Source organism: Stegostoma tigrinum, chromosome 25 (assembly GCF_030684315.1).
Source record: "Stegostoma tigrinum isolate sSteTig4 chromosome 25, sSteTig4.hap1, whole genome shotgun sequence".
Classification (NCBI taxonomy): Eukaryota; Metazoa; Chordata; class Chondrichthyes; order Orectolobiformes; family Stegostomatidae; genus Stegostoma; species Stegostoma tigrinum.
In genome coordinates, this window is record NC_081378.1 from 49,676,162 (window position 1) to 49,692,685 (window position 16,524).

Sequence of the window (16,524 nt, forward strand, 5' to 3'; positions counted from 1 at the left end):
AAAGTCAGAAGTCACATGACATGAGGTTATAGTCCAACAGGTTTATTTAAAATCATCAGCTTTCATAGCACTGGGTCCTTCGTCAGGTGAAGTCCTGTTGGACTGTAATCTGGTGTTGAGAGACTTAATAGGTCATCTTTCCTGACAACTTAAAACAATAGGGCATTATTTTTAATACGATTAAAATGATTCATTATTTGATGTTTATGCGCTAAATATAAACTTTTCAGTATATTACCAAAACATTGTTTTTCCTAAATAATGCAGTCTATGTTAAAAGGTTGGTGTATCATATTTCATTGTGAAGTTGCTTGCCATACTTTTCATGTTTCAGCAGATAATGAAGTAGAAATTTTAACTTCAACAGCAGGGGAGTGGAGCAACAGTAGATGATGAATTCTTTCCATCAAACTCTTCCTTAGGTCTCTACCACTGATGTGAAACACAACATGCAAAATATTGTATTTCAAGCAATAAGAATCAGTTGTTGACTATTACTTCTTACCATATGATTTGAAGTACACGAGTGCTGACCATTGTGATGATGCTATGTCTTTAAGAGGTTAATTTGTCCTTTTATTTAAAGAGAAGTTTTAAGACAGAAGTGCTGAGCTATCTCTTTGGAAATCCAATGGGGAAAAAAACTGCTTCTGAGGCCTTGGTTTTTTTTAGTTGGAACAATAGAAGTAGCCTGGCTGGGTGTGGCTAGCACTCACAGTCCAGGATTTCTATTTTTGTTAGCTTTTAGATTCAGCAGAAGCTGCTGGTGTCTTGGAAGAAGTAGAAGCTATTTTTCCCCTCTCAGTTACAGCTGGAAGCTGGGGTTTCTCTTCCTACTGTGGCCATTGCATGTGAGAAAATCCGTTTTCAGTTGTTTCAGCAGCAGGAGTCCAGGAGGAAGCATGAGGGCAGCCTGGGAAGGTAAGCTTCCACCCAATAAATTCGGTAGTTAACTAATACCCGAGACACTACATGCGTAGCATCTCCCACCCTTCCACCTCCTGTAACCTAATAATAACAACTAAGTGTGTTGAGCAGGTAAGCTATTTGCATTGTTTTTTCCTCATCTATTTGTTATCTTTCAGGGTGGTCACCTAGATGCCAAATCTTCTAGGGGCGGGCTGGAAAGCAAAGCCGGAGTCTGTTTGAGTTTATAATGGAATAAACTTACTGGTGCAGTGAACACTGCGAAGTTTTAAAAAAAAACACTAATTCGTTTTAAGTAATTAACTAAGTAGAGATGGCAGGCCAGGTGATGTGCTGTAGCTGTATGATGTGGGGGCTAGCTGATCCCATTGAGAATGACAGCGACCACATCTGCAGCAAATGTTGGCTGCTTGAGGAGATCCGGCTCAAAACTGATGAGCTGGAATCCCAACTCCAAACACTGTGGCACATCCGGGAGGGGGAGAAATACCTGGATGCTGTGTTCCAGGAGGCAGTCACACCTGGTGGATTAACTAATGTTAATTCGATCGGCGGGCAGGGACAGCAGTGTGTGACTGCGAGTGAGGCAGGTGGAGAGACCCTGCAGACAGGAACACAGGTATGAGGCACTTGCTCTCTGCGTGGATGAAGAACAGGGCTGCAGGAAGGATGAATCAGCTGACCATGGCACCAAGTTCCAGGAGGCTATTCAAAAGGGGGGAGCAAAAAGACAGCTTGTGGTTGTAGGGGATTCCATCGTTGTGGGGTAGACAGTATCCTTTGTGAGCAGGATAGAGAGTCCCGCATGGTGTGTTGCCTGCCCGGTGCCAGGGTGTGAGAAATCTCTGACCAGCTTGCGAGGATACTAGAGAGAGTGGGGGAGGATCCAGTCGCTGTGGGCCATGTAGTTACCAACAACAGGTAGGTCTAGGAAAAAAGACCAGTTTCGGGATTATAAAAAGCTAGGAACAAAATTAAAAAATAGATCTTCAAGGGTCATAATTTCTGGATTGCTGCCCGAGCCACGTGCAAATTGGCAGAGGGAGGCGAGGATCAGGGAAGTAAATGCGTGGCTAAAAGAGTGATGTGGGAAAGAGGGTTTCCTTTTCATGGGGCACTGGCATCAGTTCTGGGACAGGAGGGATCTATTCAGCTGGGATGGACTCCACCTGAACAGGGCCAGGTCCAGTGTTCTGGCAAAAAGGATAAATAGGGTGGTTAATAGGACTTTAAACTAGTCAGTAGGGGGGAAGGGAGAAGTGAGCGTAGAGGGAGAATAACAATTAATGTAAGGCAAAGCAGCAGGTTAGCAGGTGATGAGGAAGCTTCAACTCCATTGAAAATTAGGGAATATGTTAAAGGGAAGGAGAACTCAAGAACTGTTAGTAATGGAGATAATAGGACCCAAAAAGAAGGTGCAAAAACCAGCATAAGGGCACTTTGTCTGAATGCTCGGAGCATTCGAAACAAGGTGGATGAGTTGACAGTGCAAATCATTGGCAAACGGGTATGATTTTGTGGCCATTACAAAGACATGGTTACAGGGCGGTCAAGACTGGGAGTTAAATATCCAGGGGTATCAAACTGTTCGGAAGGATGGACAGGAAGGTAAGGGAGGTGGTGTTGCTCTGATTTTTAAGGATGATATCAGGTCAGTAGTGAAAGATGACATGCGTTCTACTGAACAAAACATTGAATCCATTTGGGTGGAAATTAGGAATAGCAGGGAGGAGAAATCACTGATAGCTGTGGTCTATAGGCCACTAAATAATGACATCGTGGTGGAGCAGGCAATAAATGTAGAAATAGCTAAAGCATGTAAAAAATGGTACAGCAGTTATCATGGGGGATTTTAATCTACATATCGATTGGTCAAACCAGGTTGGTCATGGCAGACTTGAGGAGGGGTTCATAGAATGCGGCCATGATAATTTCCTTGAACAATCCGTAATGGAACCATTGAGGGATCAAGCTATCCCAGATCTAGTCCTGTGTAATGAGACAGGAATAATGAATGATCTCACAGTCAGGGATCCTCTCGGAAGGAGTGATCACAGTATGGTCGAATTTAAAATACAGGATGGAGAGTGAGAAGGTTAAATCCAGTACCTGTATCCTGTGCTTAAACAAAAGAGGCTATGAAGGAATAAGGAAGGAATTAGCTAAAGTAGAATGGGAGCAAAAACTTTATGGTGGGTCAATTGAGGAACAGTGGAGGACTTTCAAAACAATTTTTCACAGTGCTCAGCAGAAGTATATTCCAGTGATAAGGAAGAACTGTTGGGAAAGAGAGAGCCAGCCTTGGATGTCTAAGAAAACAAAGGAGAGTATCAGATTGGGGAAAAAAAACATACAAAAAAGCAAAGCGTAGTGGGAAACCAGTGGATTGGGAAATCTTTAAAGGCCAACAGAAAGCCCAAAAAAGTTATAAAGAAAAGTTAGATTATGAGAGTAAACTAGCGCAGAATATAAAAACAGGCAGCAAAAGTTTCTATAAATATGTAAATCGTAAAAGAGTGGTGAAGGTAAACATTGGCCCTTTAGAGGATGAGAAAGACAATTTAATAACTGGGAATGAGGAAATAGCCGAGACATTAAACAGTTAGTTTGTGTCGGTCTTCACAGTGGAAGACACAAATAACCTGCTGAAAACTAAAAGCAAGAAGGTTATAGCAGGTGAGGACCTAGAAACTATCATTATCACTAAGGAGGCAGTGCTGGGCAAGCTAATGGGGCTAAAGGTAGACAAGTCTCCTGGCCCTGATGAAATGCATCCCAGGGTACTAAAAGAGGTGATGGGGGGAAATAGCAAATGCACTAATAATTATTTACCAAAATTCACTGGAGTATGGGGTGGTTCCCACAGATTGGAAACAGCCAATGTGACGCCACTGTTTAAAAAAGGAAGTAAACAGAAAGCAGGTAACTATAGGCCAGTTAGCTTAACGTCGGTAGTGTAATCTTCATAAGTGCCTCAAAGTGAAGCAACACCTCCAACTTCATCCCATAATTGAACACCATTCTTCTCAATTCCAATGCAGTTTTGCTATAACACAATAGTTGTGTTGTGTCATGTCCTGTGCAACATTGCGTTATAGAAAATTGCACCATAGAAATAACAGGGCCTATGGGAAAAGTGGGGTTTGGAGCAGACCACCAAAACAAAATCACTCAATAGCACATTTGAATAAATGTTTAATTCATACCTAATCACGAAATAAAAGTAAATTTAACACTTTACCTTGAAAAAAATGTTAAGATGACTTCATGGGGGAAGAGTTTATACCTCTCACAGAAAGCACTTCACGACAAAGTCCATGATATGATCATGTGATGTCAACACATACTCCTCTGCACATCGGTGGAATCACATTATAGCCAACACAAGTTCGTATTTTAGAAATAGTGCTCCTCATTTGTCAATCGTGTTACAGCCAATCCATGTTGGAAAAACACACATCGCAGAACCAACTGTATGACTTGTATCACCATCGAAAAGGAAGCTTCTTTCAATATTGCTGAAAAGAGGAACATGTTGCAGTCTTTTCATCTTACATTCATCTGGACAAACATAAGCATGGCATGTTATAAATGATCAGAAAAGGGTGCTGATTGGTTGTCAAGGTAACTTTGATTGGCTGAGGCTTTGCCATGGAGAACTACTGCTCCGACCAATCACTCCTCCCAAGCCACCAGGTAATTCAAAAAGGCTCAAGGCTTCAACATACCCTGAGAATAAATATGTTGTTTCCACTAAGTGAAAATGAACCCCATTACAAACTCAACTGATTGTCTAAACTTGTTTGTCAGTGTAGCTATGAGTGCAATCAGAGTTTCTCAATTAGTGTTGCCCAATTACAAAACCACAACAAACAGTGGGCAAGATAACAAAGTGTGGAGCTGGATGCACACAGCAGGCCAAGCAGCATCTCAGGAGCACAAAAGCTGACAGCTCGGGCCGAGACCCTTCATCTGGGGGATGGGGAGAGGGTTTTGAAATAAATAGGGAGAGAAGGGGAGGTGGACCGAGGATGGATAGAGGAGAAGATACGTGGAGAGGAGAGTACAGGTGGGGAGGTAGGGAGGGGATAGGTCAGTCTGGGGAGGACGGACAGGTCAAGGAGGCCGGATGAGGTTAGTAGGTAGGAAATGGAGGTGTGGCTTGAGGTGGGAGGAGGGGATGGGTGAGAGGAAGAACAGGTTAGGGCGACAGGGACGAGCTGGGCTGGTTTTGGGATGCAGTGGGGGGAGGGGAGATTTTGAAGCTTGTGAAGTCCACATTGATACCATTGGGCTGCAGCGTTCCTGAGCAGAATATGAGCTGCTGTTCCTGCAACCTCCGGGTGGCATCATTATGGCACTGCAGGAGGCCCAGGATGGACATGTCGTGTAAGGAATGGGAGGGGGAGTTAAAATTGTTCACGACTGGGAGGCGCAGCTGTTTATTGCGAAACGAACGTAGATGTTCCACAAAGCGGCCTCCAAGCCTCCGCTTGGTTTCACTGATGTAGAGGAGGCCACATCAGGAACAGCGGATACAATAGACCCCATTAGCAGATGTGCAGCTGAACATCTATTTGATGTGGAAGGTTTTCTTGGGGCTGGAGATGAGGGTGAGGGGAAAGGTGTAGGGGCAGGTGTAGCACTTCCTAAAGTTGCAGGGAAAAGTGCCAGCGATAGTGGGGCTGGTGGGGACTGTGGAATGGACGAGGGAGTCACTGACAGAGCGGTCCCTCTGGAGGGCAGATAAGGGTGGGGAGGGAAAACTTCCCATATATGGTTTCTGTTCCTCTGTTCACCTCCCATTCATGTGTCTTATCAAGATATGCCTTAAAAATTGCTAACCTGTCTGCGTCCACTATCTCCACTGGCAGTGAGTTTCAGGCACTAGCCACCCTGTGTGAAAAATTATCCCCACACTTCTCCTCGTGCCGTCTTGTAGTTAGTGGTTTGCACTCTGGGAAAAATGCCTGTGACTATCAACCCTGTCTGTGCCTATCAAAATTTTGTAGGTGTCTATCAGGTCGCCCCTCAACTTCCGTCTTTCCAGTGAAACAACACAAATTTATCCAACCTCTCCTCATAACTAAAACTCTCTGGACCAGGCAACATTCTGGTAAACCTTCTCCGCATGGTCTTCAAAAACATCCACATCCTTCTGGTGGTGTGCATCTTGAAGTAAGATTCAGAGTCCTTGAAGCACTACTATTGTCCTGCTCTTATTCAAGTGCCTTGCTTGAGCTGGATGAAGAAGATTTGCTTTGCTACTCAGAATCCAGGCATTCTAAGCACATGGCTGACCCTGTTGAATTGGCTTTCGGTGATCACAGTTCGATGCTGGTGCTATTTGCTTCTTCGAGGATGCTGAAGTTAATATGCCTGTTCTCCCAGCTGATGCAGGGAATTCACTGTAAACAGAGTCGATGGTACTTCTCCAGAGCCTTGAATTGATGTCTATACATAGTCAAAGTTTTGGAGCCATACAGAAGAGTCAGAAGGATAACTGCCTTATACACAAGGATCCTGCTAACTTGTCATTATTAGGCGGCCAAAGACGACACTTGCAATTGGATGCAACGTTAGATCTCCACATGAATGTCAGCCTTAGATGAGAGGTGGCTCTCCAAACAGGGTAAATGCTCTATGTTTTAAAGGTTTTCTCTGTCAAGCCTACTGGAGGAATAGACCAGAACTCGCCCTAGAATTAGTCAGTAAAGGACTCATGCCTTCTTGAAGTTGAGGCCAAGACCAATTCTTTAACATGATTCAACAAAGGTGTTAAGTGGGGTTTGAACATTCTATTCCAAGAGTGCAGAGGTGACATTGTAGACAAACAGGAGGCTGGAAGAACACAGCAAGCCAGGCAGCATCTGGAGGGAAGGAGAAGTCAACTTCCCGGGTATTGCCCTTCTTCAGGATTGAAAATTGTCATCCTTATACTAAAGTTCCACAAGTGACTGTCAGATATTGAACAAAGAAAATTACAGCACAGGAACAGGCCCTTCGGCCCTCCAAGCCTGCACCGATCGAGATCATCTGTCTAACCTGTCATCTATTTTCTAAGGGTCTGTATCCCTTTGCTCCCTGCCCATCCATGTACCTGTCCAGATACATCTTAACGCATTCCAGGCACCCACCACCCTCTGCGTAAAGAACTTTCCACGCATATCTCCCTTAAACTTCCCTCCTCTCACTTTGAACTCATGACCCCTAGTAATTGAGTCCTCCAATCTGGGAAAAAGCTTCTTCCTATCCACATTGTCCATACCCGTCATGATTTTATAGACCTCAATCAGGTCCCCCCTTCAATCTCCGTCTTTCTAATGAAAATAATCCTAATCCACTCAACCTTTCTTCATAGCTAGCACCCTCCATACCCGGGAAACATCCTGGTAAACCTCCTCTGCACCGTCTCCAAAGCATCCTCATCCTTTTGGTAATGTGGCGACCAGAACTGTACGCAGTACTCTAAATGTGGCCAAACCAAAGTCTTATACAACTGTAACATGACCTGCCAACTCTGGTACTCAATACCCCGCCCAATGAAGGAAAGCATGCCGTATGCCTTCTTGACCATTCTATTGACCTATTTTGCCACCTTCAGGGAACAATGGACCTGAACCCCCAGATCTCTCTGAACATCAATTTTCCCCAGGACTTTTCCATTTACTGTATAGTTCGCTCTTGAATTAGATCTTCCAAAATGCATCACCTCGCATTTCAGGCCCCATGATTCCTTATCAGAACAGTTCCGATGCATTCAGTGCATTAAGATAATTGGAGATGTGTCATCGTGATGCCATGAGGCTGGTATGTCCCTGTGACGTTGGTGCCTGGTCTCCAAGATGGAAGTCCGAAGGGGTCTAAGCTGAAATCACCAGGTAACCTCTCTGACTTTCATGTCAGAATTGTCCCTATCCAGTTTCTATCTAACAAGTGGTAGAATGTGAAACTGCCTATTAGTGATAAGATTAAGAAATGATGATGGTGATAATGAAAACTAATCGGCCTCTTGCCATTCACTAGCAAGAATCTCATCTCAACATCGAACGTTTTGTTAGAAAACTGGACTTTTTACTCTCAAAGAAAGGCTTCACAAGACATCTCATCCAATTTTCCCAAACTTTTCACCACAGTCAATGCCATTCAGGAACTAGGGAAGTTCTGCCCTATATCAGTGACTTGGAACCTGGGACCGATGTATGCTAGCCAAGTTTGATGAAGATATCAATATAGCAGGGAAAGTAAGTTGACAAGAATAGGTAGAACTTCTGCAAAGAGATAGATTAGTCAAATGAGTGGGCAGAAATTTGGCAAATGAAGTGTGCCATGGATAAATTTTAGCTTGTATATTTTGTACAGGAAAGCAGTCAACTATTTAAACAGAGAAAAATAGCAGGACACAGTCATATGGAGGAGTCTGAATCTGGAGACCGCAGTTTTGGTGTTACTTGAAGAAGACAATTGCTTTAGAAGTAAAAACTGAAAGAACTGCGAATGCTGTAAATCAGGAACAAAAACAGAAGTTTCTGGAAAAGCTCAGCAGGTCTGGCAGCATCTCTGAAGAAAAAGTCAGAATTAATGTTTCGGACCCAGTGACCCTTCCTCAGAATTGATGGTGCCTGGGAAAATGTCAGTTTAAATGCAGAAAATAGGGAGGGAGTGAAAGAGGGAGTAAATGATAGTATAGAGTCCAAAGAGATAGAAGAACAGTTGGACAGACGAAGGAGTTGCTAACGATCAGGCTGAGAGGGTGAATAGTTGTTAATGGGGACTGTTAGTGACTAACAACAGGGGGTGTGTAATGACAGGCTATGTGATAACAAGGCCTGGTGTGTGTGGGGCAGGGGGCTGGAACATGGGAGAGTTTAGGCCCTAAAATTATTGAACTCAATATTGAATCTGGAGGTCTGCAGGGTCCCCGAGCGCAAAATAAGGTGTTGTTCTTCCAGCTTGCATTGAGCTTCGCTGGAACACTGCAGCAAGCCAGAGACAGAGATGTTAGCCAGGGAACAGGGTGGTGTGTTAAAGTGGCAGGCAACGAGTAGTTCAGGTCTTTCTGGCGAGCAAAATGTAGATGTTCTGTAAAGCAGTCACACAGTCTATGCTTTATTTCCCCAATGTAGAGGAGACCGCATTGTGAGCAGCGAGTGCAGTAGACTAGATTTTGGGAAATGCAGGTGAAGTGTTGCTTCATCAGGAAAGTATGGTTGGGTCCTGGGATACTGGGGAGGTTGGAGGTACATGTCAAGTGTTGCACCTTCACCAGTTACATGAGAAGGTGTTGCAGGGCTGTGGGGGTTTGTTGGGAGTGAAAGAAGAGTGGACCAGAGTGTCGCTGAGGGAACAATCCTGGTGGTGGGATGGTAGGTAAGGACAAGGGGAACCCTATCGCTGCTGTGGGAGGGAAGAGAGGGGTTGAGGGCGGAAGTACAGGAGATGAGTCAGACCTGACGACATCAATGCAGGGGAATGCTCGGATGATGAAGAAGGTAGACATTTTGGAGGCTTCTTTGTTGAAGTTGGCCTCATCTGAACATATGCGACAGAGACAGAGGAACTGAGAGAATGGGATGGAATCTTTACAGGAAGCAGGGTGCAGGGGTGTATCATCCAGGTAGCTGAGGGAGTCAGTGAGTTTATAGTGGATATTAGCGGCCAGTCTATCCCCAGAAATGGAAACAGAAATGTTGAGAAAGGGAAGGGAAGAATCCAAGATAGACCAGGTGAATGAAAGGGCAGTGTTGGAAATTGGAGGTGAAATAAATGAACTTTACCAATCCCTCCACTCTCCGATGCTGAACATTCTTTGCTTTTCCAGCAACTTTGTTTTTGTTCCTGATTTACAGCATCCATAGCTCTTTTGGTTTTTATTTAGTATTTTACTCACTGCCACATCTCTTCCAGGCATGCCCAAACTTTAAGAAGTTGTGCTCCTCTCTCCAACGGGACTCCCATTCCAATCTTTCTTCTTGCCCACTGACATAAATGTCACGGTCACTCCTGGTGCTTGACCAGGTATTTGCTAAAACTCATTTCTCCAGCCATATCACATTCCTCAGTGACTGCCTCTGGCTCGGACTCACCCCACATGGATTCCAGCTGAAGTTTTATTCCTCATGCTTTGAATCCTCCCAGGTCACAGATATCTCTGGGTCATTCAACCTTCCACAGACAGCTGCTTTCGTTGCATCCTGAGATCCATGCAGCACCATATGCATGCTCTTGACCTTTCTCTCCAACAGCATCACAACACACTGACTCAGGGCTGCACCACTCTGCAGTTCCACTTCATCCTCCGGCTCATTCATTGTGCTAACAAGAAACTTTCTCTTTTTCTTTCAGGCATTAAGGCCCATAAGATGCAACAATTCAGAGATACCCATGGCCCTCTGGAACCTTCCACTTACCCCCTTCCCTCTGACTCCATTCCCTCTCCCAACTCTACCCCCTGTTGGGTATTGACCATCTCTCTTAATCTTCTGCTCTCCAATGCTGAGCATTCTGTACTCAGCCGAGGCCTCAGCTTTATCCCTCTGTGGCCCCACCTTTCTAATTTGGGCACGACATGACGTTGAACTCTTCTTCCGCCGTCTTTGCCTTCGTGCTCATTTCTTTGGACAAGTGTCCTCTCCCCACCCCACAGACCCCTTTGCCCAGTTCCAACACTCTCCTTCCACCTGGACCCCTCCCTCTGTTTTTTCTCTACTCTCAATCTTTTCATTGAGAACTGTCAACATTATATTAGTCACCTCAATTTCTCTGCCATCCTCACCAAATCCAACCCATCTCCCTCCGAACTGACTGCACTCTGTGCACTTAGATTTAACCCTGACTTTGTTATTAAGCCTGCTGATAAGGGTGGTGCTGTTTTAGGCTGGCATCCTGACCTCTGCCTTGCAGAGGTTGAGCGCCAGCTCTTAGATATGTCGTCCTATCTTCCCTGGACCATGGAACATCAGCCCATTGTATTGACCACAGTAACTGATCTCATTTTATCTGGTCTCACCCCCCCTCCCTCCAAGCTGATAGTCCCTTAGACTCGCACAGCTCACTTCTACTTCCTTCCAAAAATCCACAGAAAGGACTTTCCAGGCAGACCCATTGTGTCAGCCTGCTCCTGCCCCATGGAACGCATCTATTTCCAACTTGACCCAGTCCTGTCTCTCCGGTCCAATCCCTGTCCACATACATCCATGATTCCTCTGATGCCTTACACCGGCTTCAAAATTTCCAGGTTGCAGGTTCCCACCACCTCCTCTTTACCATAGATGCACAATCCCTTTACACATCCATTCCCCACCAAGAGGGTCTGAGGGCTCTCTGCTTCTTCCTGGAGCAAAGACCTGAACCAACCCCACCCACCACCACCCTCCTCTGCTTGGCTGAGCTTGTCCTCACCCTCAACAATTTCTCCTTTAACTTCTCTCAATTTCTATTGTTCAGAGGGATGGCCATGAAACTCAGGCCCCAGTTATGCCTGTCTCTTCATGCAGTACGTGGAACATTCCTTATTCCAGTCCTATTCTGGCCCCCACCCACAACTCCTTCTCTGATACATTTGATGATATCATCGCTGCTGCTTCCCACTCTTGTTTGGAATTGGAAAAGTTTATTGATTTTGCTTCCAATTTCCATCCTGCCCTCTCTTTCACCTGGTCTATCTCATATACTTCAACGTGTCTGTTTTCATTTCTGGGGATGGACTGGCCACTAATATCCATTACAAACCCATCGACTCCCAAAGGTGCCTGGACTACACATCCTTACACCCTGCTTCCTGTAAAGACTCCATCCCATTTTCTCAGTTCCTCTGTCTCTGTCGCCTATGTTCAGATGAGGACAACTTCGACAAGGGAGCCTCCAAAATGTCCACCTTCTTCTTCAACCGAGGATTCCCCAGCACTGTTGTTGACAGGACCCTAAACCAGGTCCGACCCATCTCCCGCACTTCTGCCCTCACCCCTTCTCTTCCCTCCCGCAACAGTGATGGGGTTTCCCTCGTCCAACCTATCATCCCAGCAGCATCCACATCCAGAAAATCATCAGATGCCATTCCTGCCACTCCAGTGAATGCCACCACCAGACATATGTTCCCCTCCCCACACCTGTCCACCTTCTGCAGGGACCATTCCCTCAGGGTCACTCTGGCTTGCTGCAGTGTTCCAGCAAAGCTCAACCCAAGCTGGCATAACAGCACCTCATTTGCAGCTTGGGGACCGTACAGCCCTCCGGACTCAATATTGAGTTCAATAATTTTAGGGCCTGAACTCCCCCATGTCCCAGACGCCACCCCACACACCAGGCCTTGTTACCCACTTAGCCTGCCACTACACACCCCCTGTTAATCACTAATCATCTCCATTAACAACTATTCACCCTCCCAGTCCGATCGTTATCAACTCCTTTGTCTGTCCAACTGTTCTGCTCTCTCTTTCGGCTCCATCCTATCATTTACCCACTACCCCACTCCCTCTCCTTATTTTCTGCATACAAAGTGATATTTTCCCAGCCACCATCAGTTCTGAGGAAGGGTGACTGGACTCGAAATGTTAACTCTGATTTTTTATTCACAGATGTGTCAGACCTGCAGAACTTATCCAGCAACTTCTGTTTTTGTTCCTGCTCTAGAATTAGTTCAGAGATGAGAAGAGATGGAAAAATTTTCCTGCAATTCGGGTCTGCGATAAATGTAAATATAGATGTGTGCAATTCTTAGGTGACCTCAGATACAATTAATAGCATGAAACATTTATTCTGCATTTCCCTTTTTTAAGAATAGGGTTATAATGCATAAACTAGTTAACCCTTTCCATGCTAAGGACAATTTCTTAATTAAGATGAGAAATTTGAATTTCACTTCTGGCTAAACTCCACAAGATATATAGAATCGTTTTGACCAGTCTATGCCAACATTTACCATCCTCCAGACAAGCATGAGCCTCATCCATGATACCACTCAGTTTCTATATACTTTTACTTTTGCATTTGAATAAAGGGAACTATGGCGCTATGAGGGAGGAGCTGGCCGAAGTTCAATGGTACAATACCCTCGCAGGGATGACAGTGGAACAACAATGGCAGGTATTTCTGGATATAATGCAGAAGGTGCAGGATCAGCTCATTCCAAAGAGGAAGAAAGATCCTAAGGGGAGGCAGGGGCGGCCGACGGAAGTTAAGGACGGTGTAAAGATAAAAAAGTAGTATTACATAGCAAAGATGAGCAGGAAGCTGGAGGGCTGGGAAAGTTTTAAAGAGCAACAGAGGTTAACTAAAAGGCAATACGCGGAGAAAAAATGAGGTACGAAGGCACACTGGCCAAAAATATAAAGGAGGGTGGTCAAAGCTTTTTTAGGTATGTGAAAAGAAAAAAAAAGGTTAAGACTAAAATTGGGCCCTTGAAGTCAGAAACGGGTGAATTTGTTATGGGGAACAAGGAAATGGCAGAAGAGTTGAATAGGTACTTTGGATCTGTCTTCACTAGGGAAGACACAAGCAATCTCCCAGATGTAATAGTGGCTGAAGGACCTCGGATAATGGATGAACTGAAGGGAATTTATATTAGGCAGGAAATGGTGTTGGATAGACTGTTAGGTCTGAAGGCTGCTAAGTCCCCGGGACCTGATGGTCTGCATCCCAGGATACTTAAGGAGGTGGCTCTAGAAATCGTGAACACATTGGTAATTATTTTCCAATGTTGTATAGATTCAGGATCAGTTCCTGCGGATTGGAGGGTGTCTAATGTTGTCCCACTTTTCAAGAAAGGAGGGAGAGAGAAAACAGGGAATTATAGACCGGTTAGCCTGACGTCAGTGGTGGGAAAGATGCTGGAGTCAATTATAAAAGATGAAATTATGAATCATTTGGATAGCAGTAACAGGATAGGTCAGAGTCAGCATGGATTTACGAAGGGGAAATCGTGCTTGAATAATCTTCTGGAATTTTTTGAGGATGTAACTATGAAGATGGATAAGGGAGAGCCAGTGGATGTAGTGGACATGGACTTTCAGAAAGCCTTTGATAAAGTCCCGCATAAGAGATTAGTGAGCAAAATTAGGGGACATGGTATTGGGGGCAAAATACTGACTTGGATTGAAAATTGGCTGGCTGACAGGAAGCAAAGAGTAGTGATAAACGGATCCCTTTTGGAATGGCAGGCAGTGACCAGTGGGGTTCCACAAGGTTCAGTGCTGGAACCGCAGCTATTTACAATATACATTAATGATATAGATGAAGGCATTAAAAGTAATATTAGCAAATTTGCTGATGACACAAAGCTGGGTGGCAGGGTGAAACGTGAGGAAGATGTTATGAGAATACAGGGTGACTAAGACAGGCTAGCTGAGGGGGCAGATGCATGGCAGATGCAGTTTAATCTGGATAAATGTGTGGTTATCCACTTTGGTGGCAAGAACAGGAAGGCAGATTACTATATAAATGGAGTAAAGGGGAAGTACAACGAGATCTGGGTGTTCTTGTACATCAGGCATTGAAAGCAAGCATGTAGGTACAGCAGGCAGTGAAGAAAGCTAATGGCATGCTGGCCTTCATAAACAAGAGGAATTGAGTATAGGAGCAAGGAGGTCCTTCTGCAGCTGTACAGGGCCCTGGTGAGACCGCACCTGGGGTATTGTGTGCAGTTTTGGTCTCCAACTTTGATGAAGGGCATTCTGGCTATTGAGGGAGTGCAGTGTAGTTCTCGAGGTCAATTCCCGGAATGGCGGGACTATCATATGTTGAAAGATTGGAGGAACTGGGCTTGTGTACACTTGAGTTTAGAAGGATGAGAGGGGATCTGATTGAGACGTATAAGATTATTAAGGGATTGGACACTCTGGAGGCAGGAAGCATGTTTCCGCTGATGGGTGAGTCCAGAACCAGAGGACACAATTTAAAAATAAGGGGTAGGCCATTTAGAACAGAGTTGAGGAGAAACTTCTTCACCCAGAGAGTGGTGGATGTATGGAATGCTCTGCCCCAGAAGGCAGTGGAGGCCAAGTCTCTGGATAGTTTCAAGAAAGAGATGGATAGAGCTCTTAAAGGTAGTGGAATTAAGGGTTATGGGGATAAGGCAGGAACAGGATACTGACTGTGGATGATCAGCCATGATCATAACGAATGATGGTGCTGGCTCGAAGGGCCGAATGGCCTACTCCTGCACCAACTGTTTATCTTTCTTTTTTCCACTTGCTGAATTAACCTGTCCTAGAGTCTTAAGAAGATTTCTGTTTCAGTGACTCAGTTCATTCATTCCACATCCTTACAACCTACTGTCCAAAAAAGATTTCTTCTGCTTTCTACTCTAAGTCTTATATTTAATCTCAAAGTTACATTCCCTTTATCTAACCTCTAAATCAGTGGAAGCAATCTATATTTATACAAACCTCATTCACTCAGAAGAGATCTCCATCTTAATACACTGTCTCCTAAATTATTCCAAAATTGTTGCTTCCTGTACCCTGCAGGGAATCTCGTCCTCACGCATCAGCTGATTGATCTGCTTATAATCTCATCTCCACTTTCCTACTTTTATCCTTTAATGCCTTATTTACCAAAAACCTGTCTAACTCAGCCTTGCTAGGAACACTATGAAGAATGCTTCTGCAATCCCTACCTAGCGCTTAAAAAAAAATCATTCACGGGATATTGTTGTCATTGGATGTGCCAACATTTATTGCCCACACGTAATAGCCCACAGCATACTTAACAATCAATCACATTGATGTGGGTCTGGACAGCAATTAATAAATGGTGAGCAAAGTTCACTTTTTGCCAAGGTGGGCTTTGAACCACAATGCTACAACCTCCCCTTTATTGCTTTTCTCCTAGAGTCAGTTCTATGATGCAGATAGAAATTGTGCTCTGTCCTGCGTCCAGAGTTTCTTTGTGCAAACTATCAAGGCCAGGTTTCGACTTCTGGTACTATGACCACTGCAAGTACAAAAAAGACAGATTCATTTGGGCAACAAGTCAATAGATGGAGCACGAACCTGCCTATTTGCTGCTCAGGAAACGAGAAGTGGGCAGATTTACATAAGTGAAGTGCGATGGTTATATTTCTGTTCCTCAGGATTTCATTAGGTTGCAGTCTAATCTCAGTAGAGGCAGCAGTTGCTGCTATTCAGAGTCTCAGGATTTTCTTTATGAGTTTTCCAATATAAACCTTACTTCCTCACAGAGGCTGACATAATACTATTTGCAACATAGTAGTCAAAGTGTTATTACAGATGTTCAACTTCAAGCACGAGGTCTACTCATCCCTAAATGTTAAAACTGGGCCCTCAAGAGTGCAGCTTTAAAACACATGGTTTTGGCAGCCCCTTCAGGAGGCTGAGCTTACCTTCATCCACTGGCTGTCACAAGACTGAAATCAAATCCTGTCTGTGGAGTGCGACAATCTGACGAATTGCTGAGGGGTTCAAAATCACAAAAAAGTGCTTATTCTGAGAATGGTGAGAAAGAAAATAAAGTAGATACAGAGCAGGGACAGTTCATAATTATTTTTCATGTATTTCAAGTTCTTTCCATTTAGAAGAGATAAATAACAGCATGGAAATAGAAGCAGATCCCTCAAACTTGTTCTAACGTTCAATCAGG